Source organism: Dendrobates tinctorius, unplaced genomic scaffold (genome assembly GCF_039654945.1).
Source record: "Dendrobates tinctorius isolate UK_male_01 unplaced genomic scaffold, ASM3965494v1 ptg000015l, whole genome shotgun sequence".
NCBI classification, from domain to species: domain Eukaryota; kingdom Metazoa; phylum Chordata; class Amphibia; order Anura; family Dendrobatidae; genus Dendrobates; species Dendrobates tinctorius.
This window is the reverse complement of record NW_027361683.1, coordinates 53877668-53891475: the sequence shown is the minus strand read 5'-3', so window position 1 is coordinate 53891475 and position 13808 is coordinate 53877668. Positions and strand designations below refer to the sequence as shown.

General features: G+C 47.9%; 1 protein-coding gene across 2 annotated transcripts in view; it reads left to right on the top strand.

The window, feature by feature from the left end:
- ZCCHC17 (zinc finger CCHC-type containing 17) overlaps positions 1-13808 on the top strand; it is a 105247-nt gene that overhangs the window by 48440 nt on the left and 42999 nt on the right. The window lies entirely within an intron of this gene.

The window sequence follows — 13808 nt, the reverse complement described above, 5'->3', positions numbered from 1 at the left end:
CCTGTCTCTAATCTCCTTCACGGTGGCTCAGTGGCTAGCTTTTTGGTTCGAACCCACCAAGGAAAACATCTGCAAGGAGTTTGTATGTTCTCCCCGTGTTTGCGTGGGTTTCCTCCGGGTACTCCGGTTTCCTCCCATTCCAAAGACATACTGATAGGGAATTTAGATTGTGAGCCCCATCGGGGACAGTGATGATAATGTGTGCAAACTGTAAAGCACTGCGGAATATGTTGGCGCTATATAAAAATTAATATTATTATTTTTAAACTTCTGGATCCTTTGGTCAACACCCGTCTAATCTGCTTAATTTCAGATAATGCTCTTCTTAACTCTTTACAATCCAGTTTTGTCTCTTAAGGCTATGTGCACACGGTGCGGACTCTGCTGCGGATCCGCAGCGTTTCTGCAGCTGCGGGTCCGCAGCAGATTTAGGTGCGTTGTACAGTACCATTGTTTTCAATGGTAAACTGTAAAACGCTGTGCACATGCTGCGGATTTTTCCACGCGGTTTTGCTGCGGTTTACAATTCGCAGCATGTCAGTTCTTTAGTGCAGAAACGCTGCAGTTTCACACCTCATCCATTATGAGGTGTGAAACCGCAGGGCAAAACCGCAGATAAACCGCAGGACTTTAGTCCTGCGGATTTATCTGCGGTTTTCACAACAAAATCCGCAGAGCCAAAAAACTTTTGTGTACACATACCCTTACACATTACTGATACTGCCCTTACTAAATTCTCTACTGAATATCTGATACCTGGGCAGAAAGTACTAGGTCACCTAACTAATCATTAAATCATCCTATCAAAAAAGCTGAAGACCTCTATTAGATAATAATAGACAAATCTTTATTGAACACAACAACAGTGAATTAAAACATAAAGATTACAAGGTAGTACATGATTGGGCTTCCGAAGAAGCAATAACGCAAAATGCGCGTTAGGGGGTCCCTACACGTGGTCCATCGGTATTGAGTCTGTGGTATGTCGTTCTAAGGTTTATATGTGTTTTGACATGATCTTTTCTTTTCTTCACCCTCTACATTCAATCACTCGCTCATGACCGATACACCTGAAAAACATCTCCAGAATTCAACTTTTTCTTGCCTTTGACTCTGCAAAAACTCTTAATGTGGTTCTTTTTCATTCTCGTCTGGACTATTGCAACTCTTTTCTAATCGGTCTCCCTCTCACCAAACTCTACCCTCTCCAATCCAACATGAACGCAGCAGCCATGATCATATTCCTCTCCAACTGCTTTGCCTCTACCCTTTGCCAGTCAATGCGCTGGTTGCCCATCCGCTACAGAGTAAACTTATCACTCTCACCGGAAAGCTCTCCAGTTCTGCACAACCCTACATCTCTCTCATCTCTGTTTATCACTCTACCTACCTGTGACCTCTGTCCCCGTATAATAATAATAATAATTTTTATTTATATAGTGGCAACATATTCCGCAGCACTTTACAATTAAGCGGGGACATGTACAGACAATAAATTCAATACAATTTAAACAGTGACATTAGGAGTGAGGTCCCTGCTCGCAAGCTTACAATCTACAAGGAAATGGGGGGGGGGGACACAGTAGGTGAAAAGTGCTTGTTAATTTTGCTAATTCAGGTCTGGCAATTATAATAAATAGGGATTTTCATATAAAGCTGCATGATCTGGTCATCAGCCCGTGTGTTTAAGTGCAATAGTCAAGTATCAAGTGCAGTTATCGTGTGCATGGAGGGTGTGGAGACAGATGAATAGTAGGGTGCAGATTCAGAATAATATTTGGAAGGAGGGAACAGGGCAAAGTTAGTTTACTGAGTAGTTGATGTGGTAGGCTTGTTTGAAGAGATGGGTTTTCAAAGCGCGCTTGAAGAGATCGGGGCTAGGTATCAGTCTGATCGTCTGGGGAAGTGTATTCCAGAGAGCTGGAGCAGCACGAGAGAAGTCTTGGAGACAGAGGTGCGAGGTTCGGATTACGGGGGATGTTAGTCTTAGGTCATTTGTAGAATGGAGGGCATGTGTAGGGCGATAGACAGAGATGAGAGAGGAGATATAAGGTGGTGCAGAACAGTGGAGAGCTGTGTGGGTGAGAGAGATGAGTTTATACTGGACCCTGTAGCGAATAGGTAGCCAGTGTAATGACTGCCACAAGATGGAGGCATCGGTGAAGCGGCTGGACAGAAATATGACCCTGGCTGCCCCATTCAAGATGGATTGGAGAGGAGAAAGTTTGGTAAGAGGGAGGCCGATCAGAAGAGAGTTACAGTAGTCCAGACGAGAATGAATAAGAGCAACAGTAAGAGTCTTAGCAGTTTCAAAGGTGAGAAAAGGTCGGATTCTGGAGATGTTTTTAAGATGCAGGTGAGAAGAGCGAGTGAGTGACTGGATATAGGGAGTAAAGGAAAGTTCAGTGTCGAATATGACCCCAAGACAGCGGGCATGCTGCTTGGGAGTTATGGTTGAACCTTCCAGGGTTATTTCGATGTTAGGTAGAGTGAGGTTAGTAGAGGGGAGAAACACAAGAAGTTCAGTTTTGGAGAGATTTAGTTTCAGATAGAGGGAGGACATGATGTTAGAGACAGCAGACAGACAATCCTTGGTATTTTGAATTAGAGTAGGGGTGATGTCAGGGGAAGAAGTGTATAATTGGGTGTCATCAGCATAGTGATAATACTGGAACCCAAATCTGCTGATTGTCCTATAGGGGCAGTGTATAGAGAGAAGAGGAGGGGGCCTAGGCCTGAGCCCTGCGGGACCCCGATAGGGGACGAGGAGAGGAAGAGGAGCCGGCAAAAGATACAGTGAAGGAGCGGTCAGAGAGGTAGGAGGAGAACCAGGAGAGGGCTGTGTCATTGAGCCCTATAGAGCGGAGCATAGTGAGGAGGAGCTGGTGATCCACAGTGTCAAATGCGGCAGAGAGATCCAGGAGAATCAGCAGGGAGCAATGACCTTTAGATTTAGCTGTAATTAGATCATTAGAGACTTTAGTGAGGGCAGTTTCAGTAGAGTGTAAAGAGCGGAAACCAGATTTTAAGGGGTCGAGAAGAGAATTATCTGAGAGATAGCGGATTAGACGGGAGTGGACCAAAGCGTTCCAGGAGTTTAGAGATGAAGGAAAGGTTAGAGTCAGGTCTGTAGTTAGCAGTGCAGTTCTGGCCCAGGGATGGCTTTTTAAGTAGAGGGATTATGATGGCATGTTTAAATGAGGAGGGGAAATATACCTGAAGAAAGAGAGAGGTTAAATATGTCAGGTGAGTGGTGACCACTGGTGAGAGAGACTGCAGGAGTTGTGAAGGAATGGGGTCACTGTTGCAGGTTGTAGGCCGAGCGGAAGCGAGTAGCTTGGAAACTTCTTCTTCTGAAACAGGCTCAAAGATATCTAGTGAGCTTGAGGTGCGGCAGGGAAGGGGATCCAGGCACTGAGGAGATTGGATGAGATATCCTGATGGATGTGGTTGATTTTTTTCTAGGAAATAAGTGGCCAGATCCTCACTGCTGAGGTTGGTGATGGGGGCCTGTACTTTAGGTTTCAGGAGGGAGTTTAAGGTATCAAAAAGTCGTCTTGGGTTGTTGGATAGCGAGGTGATGAGGGTGGTGAAGTAGGATTGTTTGGCCAGATGAAGGGCAGAGTTATAGGTTTTGAGCATGAACTTATAGTGGATGAAGTCTTCTGCTAAGAGATTTTCTCCACTGCCGCTCTGCACACCTTGAGCAGCGCTGAAGAAAGCGTGTTTGCATTGTGTGCCAGGGCTGCCATTGTCTGTGTCGGGTCTCTGTGTGTAGAAGGTGCTGCTTCATCTTGGGCATTCTTCAGTGTATTATTGAAGTGCGACAATGCTAAGTCTGGACAGGAGAAGAGGAGATGGGGGCTAAAGATGTGTGGAGATTGTCCATAAGCTGCTGGGTATTAATGGTACGTGTATTCCGATAAGTGTGGTAAGTAGGGCTGTCCCGGGTGAGGAGACAATTCTTGACTGAGAAGGAAAGAAGGTTGTGGTCCGAGAGCGGGAGAGGGGAGTTAGTAAAGTCGTGCAGTGAGCCATGACGGGAGAAAACCAGGTCCAGAGTATTCCCGTCCTCGTGTGTAGGAGAATTAGTAAACTGTGAGAGGCCGAATGAAGAAGTTAGAGAAAGAAGAAGATGAGAGGCAGATTGGGAGAGGGGATCATTGATGGGGATGTTAGTCTCCCATGATGAGGGTGGGGATGTCACAGGATAGAAACTGGTGGGAGGAGCCTGGAGGGCGATAGACAACCGTCACTCGTAAGGAGAAGGGCTTAAAGAGTCTGACTGCGTGGACTTCAAAGGAAGGTAATGTAAGTGAGGGAACCGGGGGGATGACCTGGAAAGCACATTGTGATGAAAGGAGCAAACCAACACCTCCACCCTGTCTGTTCTCAGGTCTGGCAGTATGTGAAAATTTTAGCCCACCAAACGAGAGAGCGGCAGCAGCGGTGGTGTCTGAATGCTGGGTCCAGGTTTCTGTAATAGCCAGAAGGTTAAGTGAATTAGAGAGAAAAAAATCATGAATGTAAGTCAGTTTGTTACGCACAGACCGTGCATTCCAGAGAGCACATTGGAAAGAGATAGGAGAAGGCATGCACTGAATGTTAATAATGACTTAAGACTAACATCCTCAAAAATCTGAACCTCCCAAGACTTCTTGCACCAGTTCTCTGAAATGCATTAATCATCTTGAGTATGACAATGCCCCATATGTGGGGGAAATATCTGTTTAGGCGCCATTTTGGCTGGAATAGTTTGTGGACGTCATGTCACATTTGAAGAGCCCCTGACATGCCAAACAGAAAACCCCACAGTTGATCCTTATTTTGGAAACTACACCTCCTGAGGAAGTCATCTAGGGGTGTAGTGAGCATTTTTAACCCTCAGGTAATTCAGAGAATTGTATAACATTGCGTTGAGTAAATGAAAAATATTTTTTTTTCTAATAAAATGTTGCTTTGGCCCCAAGTTTTTCAGTTACAAAAGGGATAATAGGAGAAAACAATGTGTTAAGCAATTTCTCTTGAGTATGTAAAGACCCTATATGTGGTCAAAACTTCCACATTCCAGAGTTTGCTGGAATGGTTTAAGTGTGCCATATCACATTGGAAGCTCCCCTGACATGCTAGAAAAGCAGACACACACACACACACACACACACACACACACACACACACACACATGACAACCCTTTACAACCTACACTTATCAATGAATTTATCTAGGGGTGCTGCGATACCAGATATGCCTCACAAAATTTTATACCATTGAGTGGTGATGAACGCATAATTACATTTTTAGCACTAAAATATTGTTTTAACCCCAAGTTTTTAATTTTTATTGGGCTAATAGGAAAAAATTGACTGCACTGTTCATTGTATAATTTCTACTGAGTGCTCCAATACCCTACCTGTAATCAGGAAAGCTCAAAAGGGACGGAGCACCATACTGTAGTGCAAATTTTTCTGCTATGGGTTGCAGGTGCCATGTCTCATTGACAGAGGTGTCAGAACAGCAGAACCCTGCCCCACCCTCCATAAGTGACCTCGTTTATTAAACTACACCTCTCAATGAATTCATTTAAGGGTGCACTGATCATATTGACACCATAGGTGTGTCACAGTTAATACCATTGGGCGAACAAAAAAATATATATATTTTTTACGACAAAAAAAATTTGTTATAGTCCCAAATGGCACCAAAATTTGTCTCAATTTCTGCTGAACGTCGCAATAACCTTAATGTGACTGTACAGTACTGCTCAGCCACATGGAGAGATTCTGGAGGGAAGGAGCGCTATTTTACTCTTGGAGAACAAATTTTTGTAGAGTAGTTTGTGGACTCCATATACTGAGCCCTTTAGTGCCGGAACAGCAACCCTCCGCCCTTTCAAGTGGCCACATTTTGGAAATTTCACCCCTCTGGCAATTCATCTACAGGTGTAGTGATTATTTTGACTCCATTTTGAGTGTCATGTTGATGAGAGAAAATTGCAAATCTTCCATTGTAGTGCCCATACATTGTCCCCAGCTCATGCTTCTGGAGACATGCACACCGTAAATTAAGCAGACTCTCGTTGCTAGAGAAATGCCAAACATTGTGGATCTCTGATTCCAACTCCTCAATTTCCATGACTCCGACTCCACCAAAATGGGCTCCGACTTCACAGCCCTGGTTAAGGCACATTTTGGGGCACAGAAATGAAGGGGACAGTCTAATTTAGGAGTGCAGATTTTTCTGGATTTCTGTTTTGGGGGGGAGCCATAGCGCTTTTCCAGAGCCTTTGTGCCTTCAGTAATATGAAAGCCCCCAGGTATTTTCATTGATAAATGACGAAACTAAGTGGGGGTTTGTTTTTTTTTGTTGTGAATGAAGTTGACTTTTAAATAAAATTTACACTTAGCCTGTGCTCTATGCTGAGCACTTAGATCGCGTTTTCCATCTTAATCTCCAAATTATGTAATTCTGATGAAACCCCCAAAGGATCCATTCACTATAATGAGTTACTCTGGACTCCGTTTAGCCTCTGTTCATTAGTGTCCTTCTTTTCAGAAAGGCACAAAACAGTGGTCGACTGCGCTTTTTTGCACGCCTAAAAAGACGGACACCACAGGATCATAGGCCAGACATAGTGTCTCCTTCTGCCTCATTATAGTGAATCTTCTAGCAGCGGTTCATCTGAATCATGTATTTCAGAGATTTACACAGAAACCCCAGTGTAAGCGCTCAGCACTGAGCGCAGGATAAATGTGAGCCGAGCCTTACTGCAATCTTTGGGAGGCAGAATGAGCAAATCAATAGCAGGTCAAGAATTGGTTTTTATTTATTTTCTACGCTGTTCACTGTGCGTTATATTTGATTAGAGATGGGCAAACCCGAACAGTAAAGTTCATCCAGGGGTCTGCCCATCTCTAGTGATTAGTGGATTTATGTTATGAGATCGTGCAGCACCTGAGATGTGTATTATGAGGTTCTGCAACTGAGGTATGTATCATGCTGTTCTGCGGCACCGATGTGTAAACTGAGGTCATGCAGAAGCTGATATATATTATAATAGCCAACACCTAAGGTATGTAGGATGAGCTTTTGCAGCAGCTGAGGTGTGCATATTGATGATCTGCAGCAGATAATGTGTATTATGATGTTCTGCAGCAGCCATGTATAGGACTAGTGGACAGGTGTGATCCTGAATAACCCCTTCAGTAATAAGGGCATAGTTCACACAATATGCAATTGTTGAGAATAATTTTTTAAATTCCTATCAACAAATTGAAAGAAAATCTGTAAATCATATCCACACTGTGTTGATTAGATATTGGTGCAGATTTGCCACTGGTGATTTCTCCTTCGTCTCATTGGGGGACACAGGTACTGTGGGTGTATGCTACCGCCGCCTGGAGGCTGACACTAAGACTAGTTTCACACTAGCGTTTATTCCACGCAGCGCACGGCGCCACTAAGCCCCGCCCCCTGCCGGCTCCCTGCCCGCCCCATCCGGTCATCGCCGCCTACTATCGCACATGGACGCTTGCGATCTGCGCACCCTATCTTTAGCATAGGGTGGGCAAATCGTGCGCTGGCCGTGCGCTAGTAGGATTTTGACGTGCGCTGCGCACTTTTGAAGGCGCGCCGAAATGCAACATGTTGCGTTCGGCGCACCTTCAAAAGTGCGCAGCGTATGCCAAAATCCTACTAGCGCACGATCTGCGCACCCTATGCTAAAGATAGGATGCGCAGATCGCAAGCGTCCATGTGCGATAGTAGGCGGCGATGACCGGATGGGGCGGGCAGGGAGCCGGCAGGGGGCGGGGCTTAGCGGCGCAGTGCGCTGCGTGGAATAAACGCTAGTGTGAAACTAGCCTAAGTGAACAAAAAGAGGTTAGCTCCTCCTCCGCCGCATACACCCTCACCCCGATTGCGTTCGGAAACCAGTTTTATGCTTAGCGTCTGTTGGAGGCACACACGTCTGATTTTCTCCAGACTTTTTTTTTTTTTTCTTTTCTTTTTCTGTGAAGATGAGACGGGCGACGGACCCTATTGAAAGGGTCCGATCTCCCCAAACCAACAACGGGCGAGCACGTATGAGTATCGCCTCCACGTACCATCTCCCGCACCGTGGGACATATCTGGGCCGATTTCCCCAGATCGTTTTTTTTTTTCTATGAAGATGAGACAGGGGCAACGGACCCTATTGAAAGGGTCTGATTTCCCCAAACCATCAACGGGAGAGCACGTGTGAGTGTCCCTCCACGTATCCTCTCCCGCGACGTGGGACATGATGCCGGACTTAGCCCTGACCACCCCTAGGTATTGAAACCATGAGCTGTACAGAGGCACAAGACAGTCCGAGCGGCCCCCCACTGCTCCACCAACGCTAGACGGTGATGCTGCAAGGCGACGGACTGGCCCTCTCCTCATTCCTGGAAGGAGGACTGAGCTAGGGTGCCTGCACTGTCCTGGATATCGCCCCCCTCCCCTACCTGATCGGCGAAGTCATCATGGAGGTGATGGCTGGGAGGGCTCTGCGGCAGCGTCCAGAGGGCTGGAGCCCTTAGCTTCATGCGGTCGAGGAGCAGCGGTGCGCAAAGGTCCATATTCAGGCTCCCCGTCCCTGGCGGCATGCCGGACGCCGGGTTCCTTCCTTGGTATGCGGCGGCCTGCCTGCCCGCCCGCCACCCCTCCGTGGGCGTACGCTAAAAATCCAGCCCGCGGCTTCGGCCGGTGTTAGGCCGCGGGCGGAAGTCCCGCCCTCCCTGCGCAATGTCACTTCCGGCAGCCCGCCCTCCGTGGCCTGGGCGGGCGCCGAATAAATTGAGCCCCCGGCTTCACTCCAGGGTAGGCCGCAACCGGGAAAGGATGGCTGCCTCGTTCGGCCCATCCACAGCGCGCACATCGGAGAGGAGCAGCGCGCGGCAAGGACATGTGGGGGACACAGGACCGGGGTAAGTGCGACCCCAACTTTTGAGGCCTCACTACGTATAATCGAGGAGGGCCCTATGGTTAAGGACATGGCGGGCCAATTCAATTTCCAAGAAGTCCTTAACTTCCCTGCCTTATCAAGGTGGCCGCCTATTCGGGGAAAGGTTAGACCAGCTCATCTCCGATGCTACAGGGGGAAAGAGCAGTTTCCTCCTGCAACAAAGGGTCAAGCCGCTGTTTCGCCACCAGGCTCAGGCATGGTTTCGGGCCTTTCGCAGTCCCGGGTGGACAGCAGCAACCAGTTCCATCGCTCCAACCAAGCCAACCCGTTGGGGAGGATGCATGCTCGCCAGCCCAGGTCAAGGGGAACCAGGTCCCAGAGATCCTCAGCTAAATGACTCAGAGCACTTTTTAGGCAACATCAGCAGAGTAGGCGGCCGCCTGCTCTGGTTTCTCCACGTCTGGGTCACGGTAGCACACTACTCATGGGTGACGGAACTGGTGTCCTCGGGGTACAAGATAGTTTGTCAGGTTCCCCCCAAAACGGTTCTGTCTTACCTGTCATCCCAAAAGGGAGGGCAAGGGCGTTGATAGGAGTCATCGAGTCACTCCAGCACAACGGAGTCATTATTCCCATGCCAGAGCACGAGAAGGCTCAGGGCTTTTATTCCAATCTGTTCGCAGTCCCCAAAAAGGATCGGTCAGTCAGGCCTGTTTTGGACCTGAAGATCCTGAACAAGTTCGTCAGGATCAAACATTTCCGAATGGAATCTCTCCGTTCAGTTATATTGGCCATGGGGCAAGGAGAATACTTGGCCTCTATCGACATCCAGGATGCCTACCTGCACGTCCCCATTTTTCCTCTGCATCAAAGAGTTCTACGTTTTGCCATCTATGGCCGACATTTCCAGTTTGCAGCACTGCCCTTCGGGCTAGCCACCGCCCCCAGAGTGTTCACAAAGGTTATGGCAGTCGTCATGGCCATCTTACACTCTCGGGGCATAAGTCGTCTTGCCATACTTAGACCTCTTGGTGAAGGGCCCCTCATTTCGGGCAGTCGAGGAGAGTGTCGGCATCATGCTAGATACCCTCTCCCGCTTAGGGTGGTTGGTCAACAGGAAGAAATCATCTCTTGTCCCAGCCCAGAGGATTTCTTTTTTTAGGGATGATCTTCAACACCTCCCGAGGGTTGGTAATTCTCCCTCAAGACAAAGCCCTTGGGATGAGGGTACTAGGTACGGTTTGGGATGAGGGTACTAGGGAAAATGGTGGCAGCAATGGAAGCGTTTCCGTTTGCCCAATTTCATCTGCGCCCCCTACAGCACGCCCTCTTGTCATCCTGGGACAACAACCCGTTCACGCTCGATCATTGGTGTCGGTTGTCCTCTCAGGTCAGACAGTCACTAGAGTGGTGGACAGTCAGTTCCTCCCTTCTACAGGGAAACCCTTTCCCCCAGACCAGTGGTTAGTGGTCACAAACGACACCAGCCTCCTCGGCTGGGGAGCAGTTTTTTGCCACCACACGACCTAGGGGCAATGGTCGCAACAGGAGGCATGCCACCCGATCAACTTGTTGGAAATACGAGCGTTCCGGCTGGCGCTGCAACATTTTCAGCACCTTCTAGCAGGACGCCCGTCCGGATTCAATCGGACAATGCCACGGCGGTGGCTTACGTAAATCATCAAGGGGGCACCCGCAGCAGGGCAACTATGCGCGAGGTGGGACACGTGCTTCACTGGGCCGAGAGGAACCATTCGGTGATATCGGCTGTCCACATCCTGGGCGTGGAAAACTGGGCGGCAGACTTCCTCAGCCGGCAGGGTGTCGCGGCCGGGGAATGGTCTCTGCACCCCGAAGTCTTTCAGCAGACTTGCCAACGGTGGGGAACACCAGATGTGGATCTGATGGCCTCCAGGGTAAACGCCAAGGTACCCATGTTCGTCGCTCGGTCTCAAGACCCGCGGGTGATCGCCGTGGATGCGTTGGTTCTGCCATGGAACCAGTTTCGCCTTCCATACTTGTTCCCCCCACTGCCACTACTTCCGAGGGTCGTCACGAAGATCAAAACAGAAGGGGCTCCAGCGATTCTGCTGGCCCCAGACTGGCCCCGTCGAGCATGGATCTAGTGCAGCTGCTCGCCGACGTTCGTTGGCGTCTCCCATAGCGCCCGGATCTACTGTCCCAGGGCCCAATCTTCCACCCGAACTAAGGGGCCTTGTGTTTGACGGCATGGCCGTTGAATCTTTGATTCTGACCCAGACGGGGTTTGGGCGCGAGGTGGTCGCTACAATGGTTAGCACCCGGAAGCCTACCTCGGCGAGAATTTACCATCACACCTAGAAGGTCTTCTTTGCTTAATGTCAAGATTGCGGGTTTTCTCCGCTGACATTTTCTATCCCTAACATCTTGGCCTTTATCCAGTCGGGCCTAGACTCAGGGTTGGCCCCGAGCTCCCTATGGAGACAGATATCGGCTTTGTCCATACTTTTCCAGCGAAAAATTGCTACCCCCTGGAAAAAGCTACTAGCGAAACACGCGTCGGGGCCCTCTCCCTACTGGTCTACACGGTAAATATGCCTTACTATTGATGGTCAGCTCAGATTTATGCGCAGTATTATGGTCATATAGCTACTTAATAGCATACTGGGTACTTGCACCTCTACATTAACCATAGCCTGCTTTCTTATTCTTGCACTATTGCACTTTATATCCTGCTGACTTTCATTGTTAACTACTTGTGCACTATTGCACCTTATATTCTGTTGTTTATCACTCACTTAGAAAATAAACTTTTTTGCTAGGTTTGCAGTCACTTGATTGTTACTGTTATACCACACATGATTTACTTGGTTCCCACTTGGAGTTAATTTATATCATGCATTTTATCATGTGTTGTAATCCTCTTGTGATGTGGTGATTTTATACTTTCTACCGAAGCATATGCAGCTGCATATAAATATAAAATCCTTTGTGTGTAGACCTTTTGGAGTTCATTCTGTTCATTTTTAGTCCTTATATGTAAATGGAATTTTATTATTTTTTTTTTATTATGTAGTCAGTAAAGATTTTTATTTATATTCTGGTTTCACACTTCCGTTTTTTGAGAGTCTAATATAGTTTGAGGTGTGTCCTCTATAATTTTGGTCTATTTTTTGGGATTCAGTATGCAGGTGAGGACTTTCATCCAGGAAGTCTCCCACTTGGTACCTCCCTATAGGGCACCTTTGGACGCCTGGGACGTTGACCCGGTCCTGAGTGTGCTGCATGAAGCTCCATTCAAACCTCTTCAAGATATTTCTTTGTCGTACCTTTCCTGGAAGGTGGTATTCCTTGTAGCCATAACTTCCATTAGGCGAGTCTCGGGGTTGGCGGCCCTATGCTACCGAGCACCGTTTCTCACCTTCTACAGGGATAAGGTAGTGCTTAGACCAGCTCCCCCCTTTCTGCCGAAGGTCGTTTCCTCATTCCACATTAATGAGGATATTGTCTTGCCCTCGTTTTGTCCAGCGCCAGTACACCGTGTGGAAAAAGCTCTTCACACATTGGACCTGGTGAAGGCACTCAGGAGGTACAGTACGTGTCGCGGACAGCACCCTTTCGCCAGATAGACACGCTGTTCGTGCTTCCCGAGGGGCGCAGGAAGGGACTCGCAGCCTCAAAATCTACCATAGCCAGGTGGATCCGTCTAACTATTCAGGAAGCCTACCGCATCAGGGGTGCGCCGGTTCCAGCAGGGATCAGAGCACACTCTACTCGGTTAGTGGGCGCTTCGGCACCAGGCTTCGACGGAACAGGTGTGCAAGGCAGCAACCTGGTCCAGCCTGCACACGCTTACTAAACATTACAATGTCCATACTCAGGCTTCGGCAGATGCGAGCCTGGGTAGAAGGATTCTCCAAGTAGCGGTGGCGCATCTTTAGATATGAGGTGCATGTAGCTTGGATTGGTGAGTCAACTTCCCACCCAGGAACTGCTTTAGGACGTCCCACAGTACCTGTGTCCCCCAATGAGACAAAGGAGAAACATGGATTTTTGTGATAAACTCACCGTAAAATCCTTTTCTCCGAGACGCTCATTGGGGGACACAGCACCCACCCTGATAGCCAGTTGGCTTTTTTTATTTAATGTGCATTTTTGCATTTTTGTTGATGTTAGAGTGGTTCCTTTCCAGACATATTGTTATCTGCATTAAGGCTGATTTTTTGTTGTTCTCCTACTGCTGTTGCACTAAACTGGTTTCCGCCCGCAACCGGGGCGAGGGTGTATACGGCGGAGGAGGAGCTAACCTCTTTTTGTTCAATTTGTGTCAGCCTCCAGGCGGCGGTAGCATACACCCACAGTACCTGTGTCCCCCAATGAGCATCTCGGAGAAAAGGATTTTACGGCGAGTTATCACAAAAATCCATGTTTTCCTGTTAGTTATATAAAGAAGAAAAACACATTGAAAGAAGAAAAAGCACCTCAGCTGCTGCAGAACATCACAGTATACACATCAGCTGCTGCAGAACATCATATACACCTTGGGTGCTGCCGAGTCTCTTAATATACCTCGGGGGCTGCAGATGGTATTGTATATTTAGTGATTGATTCAATCTCATACTGCATTCAAGAATATATATTGGTTCAGGTCATGACTTTAAATTGTATTAATGTAGAGGCATACAATAAACAGCGCCGGCAAGAAATTAAGAGACCACGACATCAAAACCCTGTCATGGGCAACCCATTCTCCAGACCTGAACCCCATTGAAAACCTCTGGAATGTAATCAAGAGGAAGATGGATAGTCACAAGCCATCAAACAAATAAGAACTGCTTAAATTTTTGCGCCAGGAGCAGTGTGAAAGACTGGTGGAAAGCATGCCAAGACGCATGAAAGCGGTTTTTA